This window comes from Triticum dicoccoides, chromosome 4A, assembly GCF_002162155.2.
Source record: "Triticum dicoccoides isolate Atlit2015 ecotype Zavitan chromosome 4A, WEW_v2.0, whole genome shotgun sequence".
In the NCBI taxonomy this organism is placed as follows: domain Eukaryota; kingdom Viridiplantae; phylum Streptophyta; class Magnoliopsida; order Poales; family Poaceae; genus Triticum; species Triticum dicoccoides.
In genome coordinates, this window is record NC_041386.1 from 136,323,986 (window position 1) to 136,346,624 (window position 22,639).

Sequence of the window (22,639 nt, forward strand, 5' to 3'; positions counted from 1 at the left end):
AGCTACTGTTGCCTTCTCCTCGTGACCGTGGCGCCCAAGTCCTCGCATGGCACCGCCACGCTGCCGCTGCCGCCAGATAGCACGTTGGCCATGGCCGCCGAGCCCGCTTGCCCAAGCGTGGAGGGGATACAACGAGGAAGATGGACCCAATTGTAATTTAGCGGGCATTTTTTGGATGGGTTGTGCTATTTTGCCGAGACCATGAAGTATTTTTACGGGGTCTGTTCTGCCAGAGCAAAAGTCATAGAAAAAAGTTTTGCAGTATTCTGTAAACCGATTTTTGTGGGAGGGTGTATACCGGATCTGGTAGATATGCTCTAATGGCATGGAATCTTCTAGACATCACACGTGGCATAATGCGGTGTACTGAAGAGAATATCCAAAAGCCAACACCACTCGGATTTGCCATTTCACAACGATAGGTTCGGCTTTATCCAACAGACAATATTTGAAGTTATTTGGACATTGTATATAGGTAGGTATAGATATAGATCAATTTTCTACAAAACATTCAATTCAAAAGACTAAATTGTAAAGCTCATAACGTAATTCTAACTGAATCATCCATAACATGCATAGATTTAACAAAAATTCCTATTTTATTTAAAGGAATGGAGCTCGGCACCATGGCTGGTGCGGTGTCCCGATCGAAGAACAAGGCAGGGTATACAGCCACCCAGGGAGGCGTGGGATACAACCCTGCAGGGCTAATCAACCTCATCACCACTGTAACCACGATGGCACAAGACAACAATGGTGCAGCCGCTTGAGGTGGACACGGGGCCCGTCAGGACAATGTGGGTTCGATGCACGTGTAGGGGCGGCGCATCTGCATCGACGCCATGCGTCTGCATCGGGTGGCGATGACGCTGTCCTCATGGATCAACATCGGGAGGGAGGGCAGAGGGTTTGAGGGAGGCTCACGGGATGGAAATGCGTGATAGTGTGGGGTCAAAGGGTGTGAAACCTAAAGGGAGAGGAGCTTGGCGGCATCATTGCGAGTGTTTGAAATGGAGATGGGAAAGTGTATTTGGATTATAATGCGCGTACATCACAACACTAGCCGACGGGAAATTTAGGGGCCATGTTTAAATGATTAACGAAGACGGGTGAAGTATAGCAGCCAGTCAGTGAAAAGTTTCTGTCGTGGTGGGCGCACGGCAGATGCCAAAGGATGGCTAAAGAGGGGAGGAGGCTCGAGGGCACCGGTGGGCTCCAGAGGCGAGGTCGGCATGAGCAAGCGAGGGGCGCAAGACATACCCATGTTCGTGGCTCTCTAGAGAGATAACTGATACGTCTCCGTTATATCTACTTTTCCTAACACTTTTTCTCTTGTTTTGGACTCTAATTTGCATGATTTGAATGAAACTAACCCGATATGACGTTCTTTTTAGCAGAACTACCATGGTGTTGTTTTTGTGCAGAAATAAAAGTTCTCGGATTGGAACGAAACTTTGCGAGGATTTTTTATTCAATAAAAGATAATTTCTGGAGCCAAGAACCACTGGAGGGGGGCACCTGGGTGGGAACAACCCACCTGGGCGCCCCTCCAAGCGCGCCCAGGTGGGTTGTCCCCACCTCATGGCCCCGCAGACCCTGAAACCGACACTATAAAATCACATATTTCCAGAAAAAAAAATCAGGGAGGAAGAATTATCACATTTCACAAGACGGAGCCGCCGTCACCTCCTGTTCTTCATCGGGAGGACAGATCTGGAGTCCGTTTGGGGCTCCGGAGAGGGGAATCTTTGGTCTTCATCATCACCAACCCTCCTCCATCTCCAATTCCATGATGCTCTCCACCGGGAGTGAGTAATTCCTTCGTAGGCTCGCTGGTCGGTGAGGAGTTGGATGAGATTCATCATGTAATTGAGTTAGTTTAGTTAGGGCTTGATCCCTAGTATCCACTATGTTCTGAGATTGATGTTGCTATGACTTTGCTATGCTTAATGCTTGTCACTTTGGGCATGGGTGCCATGATTTCATATCTGAACCGTTTATGTCATCACCATTATATCCATGTTATAGATTCGATCTTGCAAGTTATAGTCACCTACTACGTGTTATGATCCGGTAATCCCAGAGTGACAATAGTCGGGATACTTCCCGGTGATGACCGTAGTTTGAAGAGTTCCTGTATTCACCGTGTGTTAATGGTTTGTTCCGATTCTCTATTAAAAGGAGGCCTTAATATCCTTTCGTTTCCAATAGGACCCCGCTGCCACGGGAGGGTAGGAAAAAAGATGTCATGCAAGTTCTTTCCATAAGCACGTATGACTAGTTACGAAATACATGCCTACATTATATTTATGAACAGGATCTAGTGCCGTATCGCCCTAGGTTATGACCATTATATGATGAATATCATTGAAAGTGCAACTAATCCCTAGGTGGTTTTGGTAATTATTGACAACATGTAGCTCATTGAACTAATGTCCATTCAAGATAATCTTTTCAGAAAGTTCAATGGTTGGCATGGCATGGACTAGAGATGTGGACCCCTCAAAATGCTAAGGACACATATTGGTACAAGCTCAAGACTCTACATTTTCATTTTAGTGATTCAAGATCACATTGAGTCTATAGGAAAAGCCAATACTATTAAAAGGGGATGAGGTGTTGCTTAATGGCTTGCTTCCTCAAAATGCTTAGTGATATGTGATAACCCACAAGTATAGGGGATCACAAGAATTTTCGAGGGTAGAATATCCAACCCAAATTTATTGATTTGACACAAGGGGAGCCAAAGAATATTCTCAAGTATTAGCTGCTGAGTTGTCAATTCAACCACACCTAGAAACTTAATATCTGCAGCAAAGTATTTAGTAGCAAAGTAATATGATAGTGGTGGTAACGGTGGCAAAAGTAACGGTAGCAGTTTTGGTTTTATAGTAATTGTAACAATAGCAACGGAAAAGTAAATAAGCGAAGATCAATATAAGAAAAGCTTGTATGCAATGGATCAGTGATGGATAATTATGTCGGATGCGATTCCACATGCAATAGTTATAACATAGGGTGACACAGAACTAGCTCCAGTTCATCAATGTAATGCAGGCATGTATTCTGGATATAGTCATACGTGCTTATGGAAAAGAACTTGCATGACATCTTTTGTCCTACCCTCCCGTGGCAGCGGGGTCCTATTGGAAACTAAGGGATATTAAGGCCTCCTTTTAATATAGTACCGGACAAAAGCATTAACACATAGTGAATACATGAACTCCTCAAATGACGGTCATCACCGGTAAGTATCCCGATTATTGTCACTTCGGGGTTAACGGATCATAAGACATAATAGGTGACTATAGACTTGCAAGATAGGATCAAGAACTCTCATATATTCATGAAAACATAATAGGTTCAGAGCTAAAATCATGACACTCGGGCCCTAGTGACAAGCATTAAGCATAGCAAAGTCATAGCAACATCAATCTAAGAACATAATGGATACTAGGGATCAAACCCTAACAAAACTAACTCGATTACATGATAAATCTCATCCAACCCATCAACGTCCAGCAAGCCTACGATGGAATTACTCATGCACGATGGTGAGCATCATAAAATTGGTGATGGAGGAAGGTTGATGACGATGATGGCGACGGATTCCCCTCTTCGGAGCCCCGAACGGACTCCAGATCAGCCCTCCCGAGAGAGATTAGGGCTTGGCGGCGGCTCCGTATCGTAAAATGCAATGAATCCTTCTCTCTTATTTTTTCTCCCCGAACGTGAATATATGGAGTTGGAGTTGAGGTCGGTGGAGCGTCAAGGGGCCCATGAGGTAGGGGGCGCGCCCCCACCCTCGTTGACAGGGTGTGGGCCCCCTGGCCTTGATTCTTTCGCCAGTATTTTTTCTATATTCCAAAAATATTCTCCGTTGATTTTCGGGTCATTCCAAGAACTTTTATTTCTGCACAAAAATAACACCATGGCAATTCTGCTGAAAACAGCATCAGTCCGGGTTAGTTTCATTCAAAATATGCAAGTAGAGTCCAAAACAATGGCAAAAGTGATTGTAAAAGTAGACACGATGGAGACGTATCAATATGCTCCAAAAGCCCTCAACCACTTTCTCATATCCACATATGTCCCAAACCAAAAGTAAAACTCGGCCCCATCGATTTGATCTATCCGGCGCCACCGAGTTCAATTGACATAGCCATTGCCAGAGACCCTAATGAGTTTGGTCTCACCGATAGGGATCTCGGTCTCACTGAGACGGGATTGCAAACTCTGTGTTTCCCTTCGTAACGTTTCGGTCTAACCGATATGAGCGATCGGTCCCACCAAGTTCACAATACAAACTCTCTATTTTCTTTTCATAACGTTTTAGTCTCACCAAAATGAGCAATCGGTCCCACCGAGTTTGCCTTACCAACTCTCTCTGTTTGCCTATTACAGAAATTGGTCTCACCGAGTTCATTTGACCGGTCTCACTGAGATTACGTTATGCCCTAACCCTAACACAATCGGTCCCACCGAGTTGACATGTCGGTCCCACCAAAAAGCCTAACATTCACATTTTGAACTGAATTAGTCTGACCGAGTTTCACTATTCGGTCCCACCGAGTTTAGTAAATTGTGTGTAACGGTTAGATTTTGTGTGGAGGCTATATATACCCCTCCACCCTTCCTCCATTTGTGGACAGAGCCATCAGAACATGCCTACACTTCCACTACTCATTTTATGAGAAAGAACCACCTACTCATGTGTTGAGACCATGTCATTCCAATCCAACCACAAGAATCTTGATCTCTAGCCTTCCCCAAGTTGCTTTCCACTCAAATCATCTTTCCACCAAATCCAAATCTGTGTGAGAGAGAGTTGAGTGTTGGGGAGACTATCATTTGAAGCACAAGAGCAAGGAGTTCATCATCAACACACCATCTATTACCTTTTGGAGAGTGGTGTCTCCTAGATTGGTTAGGTGTCACTTGGGAGCCTCCGTCAAGATTGTGGAGTTGAACCAAGGAGTTTGTAAGGGCAAGGAGATCGCCTACTTCATGAAGATCTACCCAAGTGAGGCAAGTCCTTCGTGGGCGATGGCCATGGTGGGATAGACAAGGTTGATTCTTTGTGGACCCTTCGTGGGTGGAGCCCTCCGTGGACTCGCGCAACTGTTACCCTTCATGGGTTGAATTCTCCAACGTGGATGTATGATAGCACCACCTATTGGAACGATGCCAAAAATCTCCGTGTCTACATTGTGTTTGCTCCATCCAAACTCCTCCCCTTTACCTTCATATGCAATGATTTACATTCCACTGCTATACTCTTAGAATTGCATGCATAGGTTGATTGCTTGACTTCTGATAAGTTGCTAAAATATTCCAAGACTTAAAATTGGGAAAAGGCTAGACTTTTATTTGGTCAAGTAGTCTAATCACCCCCTCTAGACATACTTTCGATCCTAGAAGTGGTATCAGAGCTTTGGTCTCCATTTGCCTTGATTTCCATAGCTTTGGTGATCATAGCCTTGGTTTCACAACCTAGGAGAGTATGCCGTCTAGCGAGGGAAATTACCACCGTAGAGGTCCTTACTTCGATGGTACTAATTTTGCTAGTTGGAAGCATAAGATGAAAATGCATATTCTTGGACATAACCCCGCCATTTAGGCTATTGTGTGTATTGGCTTGCAAGGTGAATTCTTCGATGGGAGAGAACCAAATCGTGAAGCCACCGCAGAAGAATTGAAGATGCTGCAATACAATGCTCAAGCTTGCGATATCCTCTTCAATGAATTGTGCCCCGAAGAATTGAACAAAATCAGCCGTCTTGAGAATGCAAAGGAAATTTGGGAAACTTTGGTTGATATGCATGAAGGTACCGACTCTGTCAAGGAATCCAAATTGGACGTGCTTCAAAGTCAGCTTGACATGTTGAAAATGAAGGATGGTGAAGGTGTCGCTGAAATGTACTCTCACTACAAAAAAATACACTTCCGTGATGATACGTGTTTGTCACAATAGGTCACGTTTTTTGTCATGCGTGTACATCCATGACGATTTTATGGCAGAATCAAGATAGTCATACCTGTGCAGTCGTAGAAGTGTTCCATGACATTACCAAAATTATCATCACGGAAGTGTCCACTTCCATGACGATAAATCACCCGTCATAGAAGTGCTTTCGTCAGGGGTGACCGACACGTGGCATCCACCGTAACGAAACACCGTTAAGCTATCGGGTCCGGTTTTGGATCCGATAACCCGTTAACAGCCGGGACCAATGGGAAATTTCCACGTGTAAAATTCTGATTGGCCGGAGGGAACACCTGTCAGCTCATCAGTGGGCCAGATGTCGCCCGTCCATTGGAGGAGACATGCCTATGATACGTTGACATGTGGTTGGGCCCAACAGAGGCCCATATAGGTTAAAAAGGCCGGCCCAGTCAAAGGCCCGTAGTACTTACTCAGGTACTAGTGGACCAGCCCAATAACGGCCTGCTTTATAAAGGCCCATTTACGGCCCGAAGCCAGATCTGGCCTGTTAATTGTTTGCCGAATGTTCGGGCCCAATTACAGCCCAGTGACTTTCGGCCTGTTAGAGGCCTGATGTAGACATGGGCCCATTTCAGCCCGGTGTGAATTTCGGCCTGGGAATGGCCCTTGCTGCCCATGGGCCATATATGGTCCGACGGGACATCGGGCCCACTAACGGCCCGTGATAAAGGTGGCAACTGTTAAGCCCAACGTGACTTTGGGCCTGTTAAAGGCCTGTCGCATAATTCGGCCCGTTGATGTCTGTACTAAGCTTTCAGCCTCTTAAAGGCCCATGATATCAGTGGGCCAACTAAGGCCCGAGATATGTTTCGACCTGGTAACTTCCCGTGATATAACTGGGCCCAAAAAGGCCCGGTCTACATTTCAGCCTCCTGAAGGCCCGTCGACGACTAGTGAAAATTGAGGCCCAACATGCATTTCGGCCTGCTAAAGGCCCATGGTTTCATTTGGGCCATAAGAGGCCAGTACAATATTCAGCCTATTAATGACCCAATGCTACCTGGGCCAAACTAAGCGCTCGGTCGACAAAAGGCCCAACTAAAATATAGGCCAGTGTAAGTTGTGGGCCTTGCGCAAAGTGTGAAGGCCCAATCATTTGGGCCCAAGAAAGATGCAGGCCGGCCCAATTGTGGCCCGCTAAAATAAAGAAATTACGACATAGTAACTAAGAATAAACCTACACTATACAATAAAGGATTTATGGTATATTACATCCACTGGGCATCGAAGTTCGCCACTAGTGATCATAAAGCGCAATGAAGAAGCACATTACAAAAACTGGGCACCATTGCAGCGTAACAAAATAATACTGAACCGAGACCACTTCTAAGACAGTTCAAGAAAGGTTAGCCTTGCGCAGGAACTGCTGCTCAAGCTGCTGAGCAAGGCTGTGAGACCGGCCTAGCATGTCAGTCATAGCTTCCAGGTGTAGCTATTTAGCGATGAGGTTCTCATTGGTGTTCTCCACAATCTTTCTTAGAGATAGGACTTCAAGTCGAAGTTGAGTTGCAGAATGCCTTTTTGCTAGAACTTGGGATTGAAGAAGTCGAACTAATTTAGACAACGAATTCTGTCAGCTTGTCTGACTGCTAGTCTCAAGTAACTTGAACACTGCATCAAGACAAGACTTTGGGGTTGTCTCACTATCTTCAAGATGGTTTGCCTTCTTTGCTGCAATATATGTTGGGTTTGTCTCATAGCCTTCAGCAGACTTGTGCATGCCATCAGGCATATCACCTTGAAACAAAGCAGAGAGATGACAGGTTTTGCACGTGTATAAACAAAGATGATAATTGTACCGTCAATTCCATCCAATTTCAAATTAGAAAATAAAGAGTAAGTTCAAAATATCAATAGCATAATTTGGCATTGTTCATAATGCGGGGAGCTTCACCACACTACTGGATTACCATGTCAACATAACAAGCATAGACGAAGGGCAAAGAAAATCATTGTATCTATTTTGGTTAATGTGCATGGCATGTTGTTCATATCATCAGCCACATCAGTAAGATAAACATGACATGATAAGGTGCAAACCTGGGCTGCTTCACCACACACTGGATTATAGATCCACAAAAACAAGCATACATATAGGGAGTATTGAGTAATGTGCATGGTATGAATAAGGAATTTGGTTTTACGAGTAAAACTTAGAACTTACGGTTCTTGCGAACATGCATTTTGGTAGAAATAGCAAACTAAACAGTAGTAAACGACATGGAGTATGAGAAAATTAAACAGCAGCTGAGGATAAAGGCTTTAGAAGGACTGACTTACATTAATAGTTAACACCAGCTTTATAAGGCCCTTCTCCATGTCAAGGGAATGATAACTCAAGAATTTTAGCACAGAATCTTCTTCATAAGCATTTCCTGTACTCTACATTTTATAGAGAGTAATTATAGATATGATAATACTGGAAGGGATAGAGGATAATGAAGATAAGATGCAGACTGATGCAACATAATCAACTACGAATCCCTGGAAGTACAAGCGTTACAGGACAAAATGTACTGACAAGAGCAATGGGCTACACTTCTGCACTGGCATTGTCTGTGTATTCTACTTTTTGGTAAGATTAAATATAGATCTGATCTTTTTTACTAAATGGTGGGCAAGGGAGATAAGATGCGGAATGCTACACAATGAACCAATCCCTCTTCCCATAATACAAGAGTGTTTTGAACAATGGTGTACTATACAAAACGTTCTTATATTATGGGACGGAGGGAGTAGCTGTTAATGTAAGTACAGTGATAGACGACATTCAGTCCTTACAAGAGGACTGCAGAGCTAAACGTCATCAAAAGCATTGGGTTGATTCTAAGTTTATGTAAGATTCCATACGAATCTTATAATGTCCACCAAATGGACGATAACGAGGCTAACATGTGCAGTGATGCTACATAATCAAACCGCTATGAAAGTAAGTATGGTCACACAGGGCAAGAGGTACTAACAAGAGCAATGCAGTGTGCAGTATAGTTGCGGGATTCTATGGTCCCTTGAGAATGAATGTTCTCCTGCTAACAGTTTTCGTACAAGTGAGATGTTAAGGAAAATGCACAAATGTAGTTCAAATTGTGATGTGATATCATAAATAGTACCTTACGCTGCAGCCGAGACCAATGTGTAACAAGATTATTCCAGTCACCATCGGATAAATGTAGCACCAGAGACTTTACAGAAATTTCATTTAGAGGCTTGCCATCGAAGTGCGCTTGCCTCAGGTAGGAACGATACTTCATCAACAAGTGCTTGAAAAGTGCAACCAACCCCTGCTCGTCTTCACAATCCAGTTTGGTCCTCATCTATTTAAAAGAATGAAATCTTGTGTCTTCTTTCAGCAGAAACATATGCAGTAATGACCATGAATAACATTAGTACATTACTTATGCATAAGTTGCGGAGGAAGACTGGAAATTGTTCTGTGTCTGCGGTATGATCTTTCCATGAAGGAAAGATGCGCACAAAGTTCCTGACAACAATGTAAGCTTCGTCTTCTAAACTGGGAAGAAATGGAACAGGTCCTATTTGCTGCAATTGGGGCTCTCTCTGGTTCAAAACAGGATTTGGCAACTGGATTTGGTGTAATCTTTTCTGGAATGGGGGTTTTGCATCGTAGAGCTGGTGCTATGTCAACTGGCATAATCATACTATTTGCTACAGCTGGGGTCTGCTGAGTTGGGGCATTAGAATTGACCAGTGTAGTAGGGCTAGAGTCTGCTAGAGTTGGGGTGTTTTGTGGGTCAGGTGATATTGCAACTACACCTAATGGGCTATTTGATTTATCAGGTGCCACTACCTTTTCCAAATACTTTGCTTGTGCTCCTCCATGATCAGCAATCGCCCTCTTCCTTTTGAACGCCTGATACACAAGAACAACATTTGAATGGATAAATATGGTATGATGACAGATGGAATATGTACTGAAAATGGATAGGCAGGGCGTATTCACATACACGATGTGTAAACTAAGCTAATGACAGTTCAACAAAGTAGAAGCAGTGCAAAGCATCAGTTGCAAGATATGTGCAACCAATATAACCTTGGAAAGTTAGAGCAAGCACCTTGATGGGTGAATAAGATAGGGCATCTTCCTCTGACTCCACTAGGGAGCTACATTGACGTAGGTCTCCCTCTAGCTCATAATCACTGTTAGGATCATATTCTGAGCATGAATCTGTAGGTGGAGAGCGTTTGCATTGCATTGCATCCAAACTTGATTTCAGTCCCTTAATGCCAAGTTTGACAGCCATGGCATTGTTCTGCTTTATTCTTTTCATTCGTGCAAGCTCATAATCATTATGATGTTGTTCAGAATCTGGGATTCATGAAAACATAAAAAGTAGTCAGATTATCTATGGAATGCATTGCGGATTCAACTCGAAGAGTGTCTCCCTATAAACCCCTGCATATGCAAAGTTCACCCCCAACCGTGCTGACCGGACCACACACAGAAATACAAACCCCTTATGTCTATATAACAGGCAGACACACATTTCAAAACTAAAGTAGGAACATTAGAATCATATGAAATTCGTATTTAAAGAAATAAACTAAGGAATTATGAGTGGAAAAATGTTTAGCTTCAAGGGTGGAGTGTTGGTAGTGCGACACAAAACAAGTAGGCAGATTGTATTCCATGTAAAAGATCAAAGCCTATGTAAAAGCTGGAAATGACACTTTCTTTCTATACAATGCAGTGTTCGTTGCCCACACATGATGGAAGAGATCACATAGAGAAATACTATTCACTCATATATACGGTTCCAGTATTTAGAAACAGGGTGGTCCACCCTAAAAGAATATTGACAACAAATATGACAAGGCAAACATAGATGTAGTGAATCAACCATTTACTTGTGAGCTTACTAGGACAAGTATGCAGAATTGTAACTACAGTAAGAGACCGTCCAAAATCCTCCTAGAGGCATGCCGTTCGGGGATGACAAGTCGCCGGCGAGGCAGGCGGCTGGGGGCGAGTAGAGATCGGAAGCGCGCAGCAGAACAGAGGGGAATCAGGGCATGGGACGACCCAAAATCCCAGGGTGGGCCGGCCCACCGTGGGCACCCTATAGAGATACACATCCGAGCGGTGAACATGCATTTTCGAAACTAATTTAGGAACATTTAGCTGACCAATTAAGCAACTCTGATGTAATAATCTCAGATTCGTATTTGAACAACTAAGCTTGTTTAGCTTGATGGGTGGAGCAGTGCTATTATGACATGAAGAGCGTATTCTGATCTTATAGTGATCATAAAAGGGGGAAACTCTAAGCATATTTTTTTAGCAAAAGAGGGTTTCCCCTCCGATTTCTATTAAAGAAACCACCACGGAACCAACATGATCAATTAAACCATATTATGACTGTGCCATGGCAGATTTGAAGCTGCAAACCGGAGAAATGATATTTAGCAGCCATTGTTTGCTTTGAACTAAGAACTAAATTCTAAGAGATGAAAAGAAAGTAGAGTAACAAAGTTAGGATCTATTTTCTGGTTGAGATCAAAAGGTTGAGGAGATATGAAGTACCACCTCTCTTGCAGCGCCGTGTAGGCATCGGGGGTGCGATGGCTGTCAGTGGCGTTGAAGCAGCCCGGAATAAGTCATGTTGCAGTGGAAGAGAAGGCCGTGTGAGCAGCCCGGACAAAGAGGACGACAGAGCCGATGCAGTGAGAGGACGTGATGCAAGGCTCTTGGTCCGTTGCCATGGATGAGCAACGCCTGTCTCTAGCAGTGGATGACGCGGTCTTGGTAGGCGCTCCGGCATGGTGGAGGACGGTGGCGATGGATGTGGTGGAGGACGGCGGCGATGGATGGGGTGGAGGACGACGACCATGGATGGGGTGGCGGACAGACGCTGGTGTGGGGATGGTGTTCTAGCGCGGATGGTGTATGAATGGGAAAATGGAGGGAGAGGTACGGGGAACCATGTTTTTGGGACGCGCCTGTCTGAAATATGGGAAAGTTATGAACTTAGCCCCGTTTAAAATTTGGACGTCTCGCCGGCTGGGGATACGACGGTAATCTCGCATCTCGCCAATATTTGCCCAAAGCGATTTCGGGCGAGGAGAGGGTGGTTGGCGCCCACGGTGTATGAACGTGGCTGACAGATAGGGCGGTTGTGTCACCTCTGAGTGAAGTTACAAACCTGCCCCTATTGAAAATATTTGCCTACATCGGTTTCGGCCGAGTCAAGTTTGTTTTGCCGCCCATCGTGTATGAATGGGGAAATGGAGGGAGAAATAGAGGTCTTTCGGACGAGCTTGAATCAAATGTGTTTTGCCGCCCATGTTTGACGCCCACCGTGTTGGAATGGGCTCAGAAGCGGTCGTGTCATGTCTAATTGAAGTTACTAACCTACCCCTATTTAGAGCAGTGGAAATCAGGCCGATGGATTGTCCGTGTAATGTGTAGACAGTAATTTCCATCTCCCAAACACTTGGTTTCGGTCAGCCGACGTGGGAGTGGACATTTTGCTGCTTCTTCGAATTTGGGGACAATAAGCATCCACATTTACCCTAGCAACTAAATTCGAATCCATTTTGTATTCCTATACGAATCTTTATAAATCATTCTATGTGTTTTTATATATCTTCAAAAGGACGACAAAGATGTATTCCACTGTCATATATGAATATGGTTTACAAATGCCGATACTCAAATTGAGAAGCTAGAATCTAGTTTAAGGTGAATTCGAATATTTGGAACACTTCATGTCCAACTCAAATGTCACACGCAACATAATGTGTAGTCCCATTTAGATATGTACACAAGCGATGTATCAAGATTCAAATACCGAGTCAATCAACCAAGAATGTACAGAACTAACAGACATATAAACACTTATAGAGTATATGGATCAATAATATCAACTAACATACATAAGCTAGGCCGCTGTACTTTTTTTTGCTACAACAGCATCCTTTTTTAGCCAAGCTACTACAACATCTTGGCCCTTTCCGATGCGTGCCACTTATGGTCCATCTATACTACTATTATTGCTCAATGCACATTCAGCCCGATTGGCATATTTGTAGGTCTGGCACAGCAATCAAAATGAAATGTCTCCAAGTCTTATGAATTAATACAGACTTGTGCTCAAATAAAATTACAAACCAAAAACAAAAAAAGAATTATTACATGATCTCTAAAACAAATGGTTTGATTGATTACATGAACAAACAACACAAAGGTTATTCAACGATGGAAAGAACATTTCACCTATGATTTACCAAGTGAGAATTTAATTTCCTTTTTTCCTTCAGGACCTTAACAATGTGGTCAGTCTCAGCTTGCTTTGTTTTGAAATCCACCAAATATTTAATGGTTGTCTTGAGTACTGCTTGTGATTGTGCTGTTTGCTTCCTCAACATGTCAACTTCATCTCTAAGTGCAGAAGCAGAATCTCTTTCTACCACTAGTTTAGCCTCTAGAGCATCAGCAGTTGGCAATTCATAATGCACGATTGGGCCGGTGCCACTGCTGTGGGATGATACAACGTCCATGGGGACCTCGCTCTTTGATCTTGGGCTAACCTGTTTTGCCATTAAAGTTCCGATTGGATTAAAAAAAGTTGAAGTTAGCAAAACATCTCACCTGAGAGTTATAACAGCAAACCAGTTAAACAAACAAGGAATTAAAGAGTTTCAATTGGATGCTGAAAAGTAGTTATTAACATCATTGTAACCCGTTGTTGCAGCAGCAAAGCAGTTAAACAAACAAGTAGCTATTTAAGTTCAGGCAAACAGGTAATTCTTAACAGTAAGTATCAAACACATAGATAGGAGCAGTATATAATAGGATTAACAGGCTGTGGCATTATGTAATCAGTAGCAAACTAAATTAAGCCAAGCATCATAATTGAACAATTTTGCAATAAGTGGCTAACTAAAATTCCGAGAAGCAGGTAACTGAACTTAGCTAGTTCTTTGTACAGGCACACTGCAACTTCTTTTTTGCTTACAAGGTTGTACGAAGGAGTCCATGGCATCAATTGCTTGGATACGCAGTCCCAATACTTCTTTCTTCCCACACTGCATTGGTAAGTTGAATGGTTAATCTGGTAAGATGGTGTGTCCTTGATATGTTATTTGAGGACGTGTAGTCAGACTAGTTGTTGCCACACACATCACACTGGCTTTTACTGTATATTTCATGTGATTACTTTTAGCATATCGAGATCTAAGCAATCTACAATAGGATGAAAAGACTGGCATCCTTCACATGATTGGCGAACTAAGTTCATAGAAACAAGCAATTCAACCATTCTGTGGGTAAATCAAAAGCGCCACTGGAATATTTTTCACTACCCCAATCATACACGCAAAAAGGGGCGACGCCACCATAGGGGCTGGTATAGGCGGCCGCCTCGGGTGGCTAGAAAGTGTGCACCTAGTTTGAGTCATCCAGGTTGGCCCATGCTAGTTATGTTCGCCCCAACACAGGAGCAGACAATGTAAAAAATGAAGAAAAATGTTTCAATTTGGATGGGACAATAACATAAGTGCAAGGCAGGCCCTATAGCAGGCTCGCGGCCCAAACGAGCGCCTCCCATATTGATCGATAGCAGGAAAAATCCCAATTCATTCGCTCCAACCTCTAGTCTGGTTCGCTCCTAACCTAGCCGCCGCTGGACAGACCGACACAACACTTCCTCACGCCCTTGTTGGAGGGCGGTCACCGGGCTTGAAGTGAACGGAAGGACAAGAAGATGAAGATCCAACCCTGGGTGTGGCCTGCATGGGAGGCAGCGGCGGCAGCACGGGCATGGCATCGAGCTTGCGCAAACGGACAGTCGCAGCTTGCAAGAGTAGCATGCACAATGAGCAGGTACATCACATCCCTGATTATATCTAATTCAACTCTTCAATTTCTGTCTAATAGTTAAACCTGACGGTGTTATAAAACTGTTTGCATGTAGGGAATCTATGAGAAAATGAAACCAATTTCTACTTATTTTATAGCTCCCCCAATCAATACTGAACTGACTGAATCTGATGTATCTAATCAAGTTTCCGGTGCAAACATCCAAGCTCATGTTGTTCTTGAGCCTGAAGTCTCTAATGAATAGACTGCTAATGAAGGATTTGATGCAAACATTTTACATGCTCCTGGTGATGAACATATAGTGTCTAATGAGGGATCTAATGCAAGCATTTTGCAAGCTCCCATTGAAGGATTTAGTGTCTAATGATGATCTGCTATGTTGAGAGAGACATAGAGATTTGCAGGCATTGATGACAAGCAAATTATAGTGCATTTTCATGGCTTGAGGAAACGTCGAGGCCATCTACTAGAAAGTCCCCATATCATGACAACATAGCATAAATACTTTTCTAATCTGTTGTTTGAAACTATTGGCATACTTGTGCAGGATAGATATATTGATATGCAGTTTGCGCACTGGTTATAGGTGCAATTACACTTCGATATTTTCATCTAGAGAACGAATAATTCAAGCAGGTACAGACCATGTTTGTAGTCCTTGTACACCATGTTGCATTTTGTGTTTTTTGGTGCTTGCATCATTTAGTGTTTATAATCTTAACTACTTTGGATCATTAGTTGGTTTTCAAAGTGCATGTAGCTTCACATTTCTCAAGTTATGTTGATTTCCGGAGTGCAAGTGCCTTCGTATATTTTAAGTTAAATGTTCACCCCTGGTAACTTGAATTCGTGGATCCGCCATTGTACACAAATCATACACGAATGCCAGTACAAATTAAATGAAATGTAGGGACTTACGCTAGCTCGTTGTACAGGCTCACTGCAGCTCTGCTTGCGCTTGGGATGTTCCATGTACAAGTCCATGTTACCACTTGCTTGGATGTGCAGGCCTTGTGCTCCTTGCACCCCCCCTCTGCATTTTTGACACGACGAATGGTTGATCAAATAAGAGGAATCAACCTTGTTGTTGTACCGGAGGACAGATACTTACAAGGTTATACGGGTGTGCAGGATGTGTACCACTTCGCTAAAAAATGGATTTGCTTGTTTCAGATGATATCTCCAGAAGAAATAAGAGTTAAAGTCAAAGTATCATAGGTGTGTAAGCTAAGAGAGCAGTGAAAGGATATCCAAACATCGTCAGAACAGTGCACAAGGGAGTGATGTGTGGATACCTAGTTCGGGCTGGCGTTTAGGCATGCTCGCCTAGCTAGAGTGTGGGTCACTTCAGATCCATTGAGGGTGATGCGCTAGCGTTGGCTGGCCGCGCACGGATGCAGATCTTGAGTGGCAGCGGAGTGCTACGATGCGGTGGACAAGACCGTTGGTGAAGCCCCAGCGGCCTCGGGGGGCGGAGGTGCGACGATGTGCTCGGTGAAGTAGCCCCAGTGAGCTGGGGGACGGCGTCGGTGAAGCGCACCTGCTGGAAGTCGGTGTCTATGAGGCACATCAGTTGCGGTGGCCGACCTTGTCGGTGGACCACCCAGTGCGGTGGACGAGGGCGTAGATGAGGTAGCTCCGGTGCGGTGGTGAAGCGCGACCGCTGTCTTTGTTGTCGTCCGGCACAGAGGTGGGGAAAGAGACGAGACGAGGGGAGATTCAAACTTTTCTTGGGTTGGCGTCGAATTAGGGATTTGAGCAATCTGGGCGCGGAAGGGGATGGTGGAGAAGGGAGATTTTGCAGGGCTGGAATTGGGGCCGCCAGATATTTCAATCCGAAACGTGGAAGCGCGAACTTATTTTGTCATCATCCTTTTTTTGGGGGGAGGGGGAGGGAGGGAGGGGGGTGGGTGGGACGTAGTTTCGGTGCCTTAAAGGCACCTTCCTTTGGGTCACTGACATGTGGGCCAGCCACCTATTGGGCCCACATGTCATGGACACAAAGGTAGGTGCCTTAAGGCACCGAAGCATCCGTCCGGGTGGGTGGTTGGGTGCTAAGCCACTGGACGACACACGCGACCACCACGACATGACCCTGTTCTGCCTAGTGCGCCTACATTTGAGAGGAGATTTGAGAATGCAAATGAATCTTCTTTCATTTGCAAATGAATCTGTATGTATTACCATGCCCGTGTTTTCCTTGCAAATAATTAGTCATTCCAAACGAGATACTATAAATTAATTAATGAGGAGTTATTTAAAAAAAACGAAATGGTATCCACGATATCCACGCTAACGTGGATTAGAGTGTGTGTCACATAATTAGTTATTTGAATTAGAGTGTGTGTCACATAGCGATCTCCATTTCTAACGTGGATTTCGCATTTCACTGTATCTACGCTATTTTTTTAATACAAATTCATATGTATATGATGAACACCATGTAAGTGAGAAAACTTTTGGATGGATTCAAACATATGACCTACAAAATAGCACAACAAATCGAGTCAATGTCAACTTTTCGAAACCTAGTATGGCACGAATTCGAAATAATTACCCATATGCATGGTCCTCAGTTCAAATCTTACAATGTACACCAAATTGAAACATCGATATTAAGTCTCGTACTATCTAAATTCAAATGTTGTTTTTAGCCCTCCCCGGAACACACGCTACATACTTCTTGTATTGGTCAATCTTCCTCTCCTAACCACCTTAGGAAGCTATCGGTTTCCAACACACATTCATTCTTTCTCTCCATGTTTCGATCTCTAACTCTCTCAACTACACAACCCCCTTTTTCCACTCTGTTACCAAATGTATTTACCTCACACACCCGCCATTGCACCCCATGCCGAGCTCTCTCTCCCTCTCCCTCTCACCCTCTCGCGCTTACATGCATTGCCTATCTAGCCCCCAACCTCTCATGCGCACACACACACGTTGTCTATCTAGGTCACTCCCTCGAGACTATATCACTCTTTCTTCCGCACGACAGGCCACACTCGCTCAATCTCGCTCTCTTTATCCGAGTCTCATTTAACCTCATTTTCTTTCACACACAAATGATATATCTCCCTGTTTGGGCCTCGATCGACACACTCTATACTCTCTCACGCAGATTGTCTATCAGTCCATCCAAGCCGCCCCCACTCTTTCGACCTCATGGCGGGCCACGCTCGCTCAATCTCTCTCTCTCTCTCTCTCTCTCTCTCTCTCTATGTCTCGATTGACCTTGCTCTTTCTCGAAAAAAACGACATATCACCATGTTTGAGCCCAATTCGACCTATTCACATTGTATACTCTCTCACGCACATTGTCTATCTAGGTCACTCTCTCCAACCCATCTCACTCTTTCGATCGCACGACGACCCTATGTGATCGATTGACCTTGCTTCCTCCCACGCACAAAATATATCTACACGTCTGTGACTGGATCATCTCTCAAGATCTATCTTACAACCCTCACCCTTGCCAAAAGCTCAATCGGACAATATCTCTCCAGAGCATATATATCTATTCAATGAATGTCGGACCACACTCACTTTGTCTCTCTATCTATATGTCTCTCGATTGACCTTGCTTTCTCACGCCGTATCTTCCACACATTGAAGCTACCTCTCCATCCCTCGCAAAGCCGGAGCTATTTACATTGCGAGGGGCACTCCAACCTTGGATTAATTTGTGTAGGCATTTATTCCGGTCGGCTTAGATTATATTTTCGTAGCATCCGGCCCACAACTACTCCAAACACTGTTGCAACCCCCGCAACTCCCCTAGTTGATCTCCCTCTGGCTCGATCGTCGCTCTCTCGCACGTCCTTTCCCGCCTTCAATGTTGCACCATGGTATTATTGCAAAAAACTCTATTGTTCTCTTTAATTATTATAAATAAGCTACAAAACTACACACCGATTATCCACTTGGAATGGAACAAATTTTGACCCACAAATTAAAGTGCTACAAACTACACACCGAGGGGCCCACATGTCATGAAACAAATTTGGACCCATATACAAATTAAAAAATAAAGGACGAGGATCGAACATGCGAGCAGGGCCTTCAAGTCACACGTCAATAGGCAACATACGTAGAACAACAATGTTTGTTGTACCTCCCTTTGTTCACATAATGTTTTTATATTACCACAACCTATTTAATGGATAACATGTAATATTATTTTTAGTACTATCCGCCTTCACTTACTAGTGGGTTCCATGTGTGCTCTCTCTCTCTCCTCCCCTTCTGCGTTTAGACGCACGGGCAAACATGAAGAACTCGCGGGCGATGTTGCCGTTGACCATATCTGGATGCGCTCACAAGTTACGGCACCAGTTTCACGTACTAGCAGCACTAGTCAGTGTGTACGTGCAATGCACGTTAATTTGGAAGTATATTAAGTGCATGCGGATATTAAGTAGGATATTATTTGCGTGTTATTATGTGATTAGCACTATTTTGGCATAAAATTAAATGCACGCTAAACGTGTTGAGAGCTCGACATTGAAGCAGTCTAGGTCGTTGGATGACAAGGAATACATGTGGCTTGATGACGTTTTATATTTAATTTGATATGTCTCTAGCAGAACATTCAATTAATCAAACCATAGATTTCGCTCAGTCCGACTCTGACTTTAAATTATACGACGATCGATCTAAAATAAATGGAAATGATAAACATTCCGATTTTAAGCATGGCAATCCGAATGTTTTTCATGGCAAATTTAGATTACGCGGTGGCGGCCGCGTCTTGCGGTAGGAAGCGGCTCCTCTACCGTGCTCTATGTGTCATCGGGCCACTGACCGACGGTGATGGCGGCGCCTTGCGCCTTGTTGGCGTACTCCTGGACATTGGCCTAGCTTCAAGGAAGGCCAAAATGTTCTGGACTTCGGAGCGAGTCAACTGGCGGGAGGAGGTGACTGGTGTCGGTGTCAAAACCGGCGGATCTCGGGTAGGGGGTCCAAAACTGTGCGTCTAAGGCTGATGGTAACAGGAGGCGGGGGACACAATTTTACCCAGGTTCGGGCCCTCTCGACGGAAGTAATACCCTACTTCCTGCTTGATTGATCTTGATGATATGAGTATTACAAGAGTTGATCTACCACGAGATTGTAGAGGCTAAACCCTAGAAGCTAACCTATGATTATGATTGTTGTTGTCCTACGGACTAAACCCTCCGGTTTATATAGACATCGGAGGGGGCTAGGTTTACACAGAGTCGGTTACAAGGGAGGAGATCTACATATCCGAATTGCCAAGCTTGCCTTCCACGCAAAGGAGAGTCCCACCCAGACACGTGATGAAGTCTTCAATCTTGTATCTTCATAGTCCAACAGTCCGGCCAAAGTATATAGTCCGGCTGTCCGAGGACCTCCTAATCCAGGACTCCCTCAGTAGCCCCTGAACCACGCTTTTATGATGTTGAGTCCGGCGCGCATATTGTCTTCGGCATTGCAAGGCGGGGTCTTCTCCAAATCATGAGTATCCATCATAACGAGTAGTATCCGGCTTCCCATGAATGTTGCTCTCCTCGGCTTGTGTGCTTTAATAATGGCTATCTTCCACGTGTAGAGCGAATGCGAGAAGTCGGGGCATTTTTACATTTGCCACCCTAACCATGTGAGTAAATCGTCTATTTAAAGAGTCGGGGATCCTCAGATCCAGATCACACCATCCTCCCACAGCAAGTATCCATCGAAGCGCGCCCGGAAAAGTCCATCCCATCATGGCCGGCCATCGCAGCTCGTCCTCTCGCTCCCGTAGCACTAAGCTAGGCAATTGGGAGAAGTGTTCCGTCCCCCACAGCCAATTAGTAGAGTTACAAACCCAGGGGTTTCTCCCTCCTGCATATATGGTCCCTGTCTGAGCCAGACTAGCCACTTATAACGGCGGGGAGCAAGCGGAGAGCTTTCCCAACTCATCCATGGGGGAGCGGGTATGCCTTGTCCCTTGCTTATTGAGGGGACTCGGATTTCCAATCCATCTGTTCCTCCGCGGGCTCCTGGAGTTCTACGGCCTCCAGCTGCATAACTTTACTCCCGCCTCCGTATTACACATCGCCGGCTACGTCGCCTTTTGCGAGCTGTTTCTGGGCTGCAAAGCTCATTTCGAGCTATGGAAGAGACTATTCTGCCTCGTACCCCATACACTGGAGGGGTCAATATATCAAGTGGGCGGAGCCAAAATAGGGTGCATCGCCGGGACCGGATACCCGTCCGGTACTCGGAAGAAGACATCCGAAGACTGGCCTTCGGAGTGGTTTTATATGGAGGACGTCCCCCTTCCGAACCCTATTCGGATGGGCATTCCTGAGTTTAATAATGCCCCTTTAAAGAAACGCTGCAGCTGGCGCCCTCGGAGCCACCAGGAGGAAGATAACAAAGAGGTCCTTTACCTGATGGGCAGGATAATAACGCTGGCCAAATCAGGACTGACAATAATCGAGGTTATATCAATATGTGTAATGCGGGGGGTGCACCACTTCAGTATCGGGGGAAACCCATGTGGCACTTCAATGGAGAAGACGATGCCACCCGCTGCGGCCGTAAAGGTCCGGACTCCGCCGCTGCTCTAGCGAAAATACTATCCGATTTATACAAAGGAGAGGAAGAGGAGTTCATCCGCATTAAGCCACGGGATGGATTCTCCATGTACAACCCCCAAACTGGGTGAGCTGCTACTTTTTACTCCAGACCTTCCCGCATTCTTAATTATAAATATTTACCTTGCTATTTCATAGCAGGAACTGCGAAAAGCTGTGACGGAGGTCCACAGCCCGTCTCCATAGCCAGAGGAACCTGACTGGGCCCTCGACCCCGGACTCGAAAAAGATCCGGACATATTTGTGGAGCTTATAGACATGACATTCTATTAGTTAAGCTGCGACGGTGCCTTGGTGGCCATCATAGCCGATTATCCTGGCCTGCTCCCTGCATCACATGTAAGTAAAACCGGAGTCCCAACTTCCGAGAAGGATCCCTTTTTTGCACTTCACCCACCACACACATATGGTGTCTTACAGGGAAGGCCCTCGGGACGCCATGCCGAACCCGCGGTGACTCACCAACGAGGGGCACCGAAGCCGAGTAGGCTTAAAAGGAAGGCAGTCAGGACTGAGACGCCGTCATAGAGGTATGAAAAAGAACCCTGCTCCGTGGTTATCGTTTTTAAAATATAATAACGTCCATGGTTCCTGGCAGAAAAAACGCTCGCCGAACCGTGTCCAGAGAGCCTGCCGGCCACGCCTCCACCAGCCGGACTCTAGAGCCGGTCTTAGGGGCAGATGCTAACATGGGGACAACACCGGATGTTCCTCCCACAGAGGATGCGGATAGGCTGTCCGCTACGAATTTCGAAGTGGAGAGTGCCATGAATCACAGGCGTCACCGGGCCGTACTCCGCGACCCTGGTTTCTCCGAAGAGGCGTTCGATGCCTTCAACTCGGGAGACGCGTACATTCGAGCTGCTCAAAATGGTCTTGCTAGAGCCACAAACCAGTATGTAAAGGATATACGGGTAAGAAAATCTGATAATTATGTATATCAGTAGCCCCTGAGACTTGAAACAGTTGGCACAACTGATTTAAGGATCATTATATGCGTAGGTTCTTACGGAGAAGAATACCCAGTTGTCTCAAGAGCTGGAGGAGTGCAAAGCCCAGTGATACGTCTCCAACGTATCTATAATTTTTGATTGCTCCATGCTATATTATCTACTGTTTTGGGCGATAATGGGCTTTATTTTCCACTTTTATATTATTTTTGGGACTAACCTATTAACCGGAGGCCCAGCC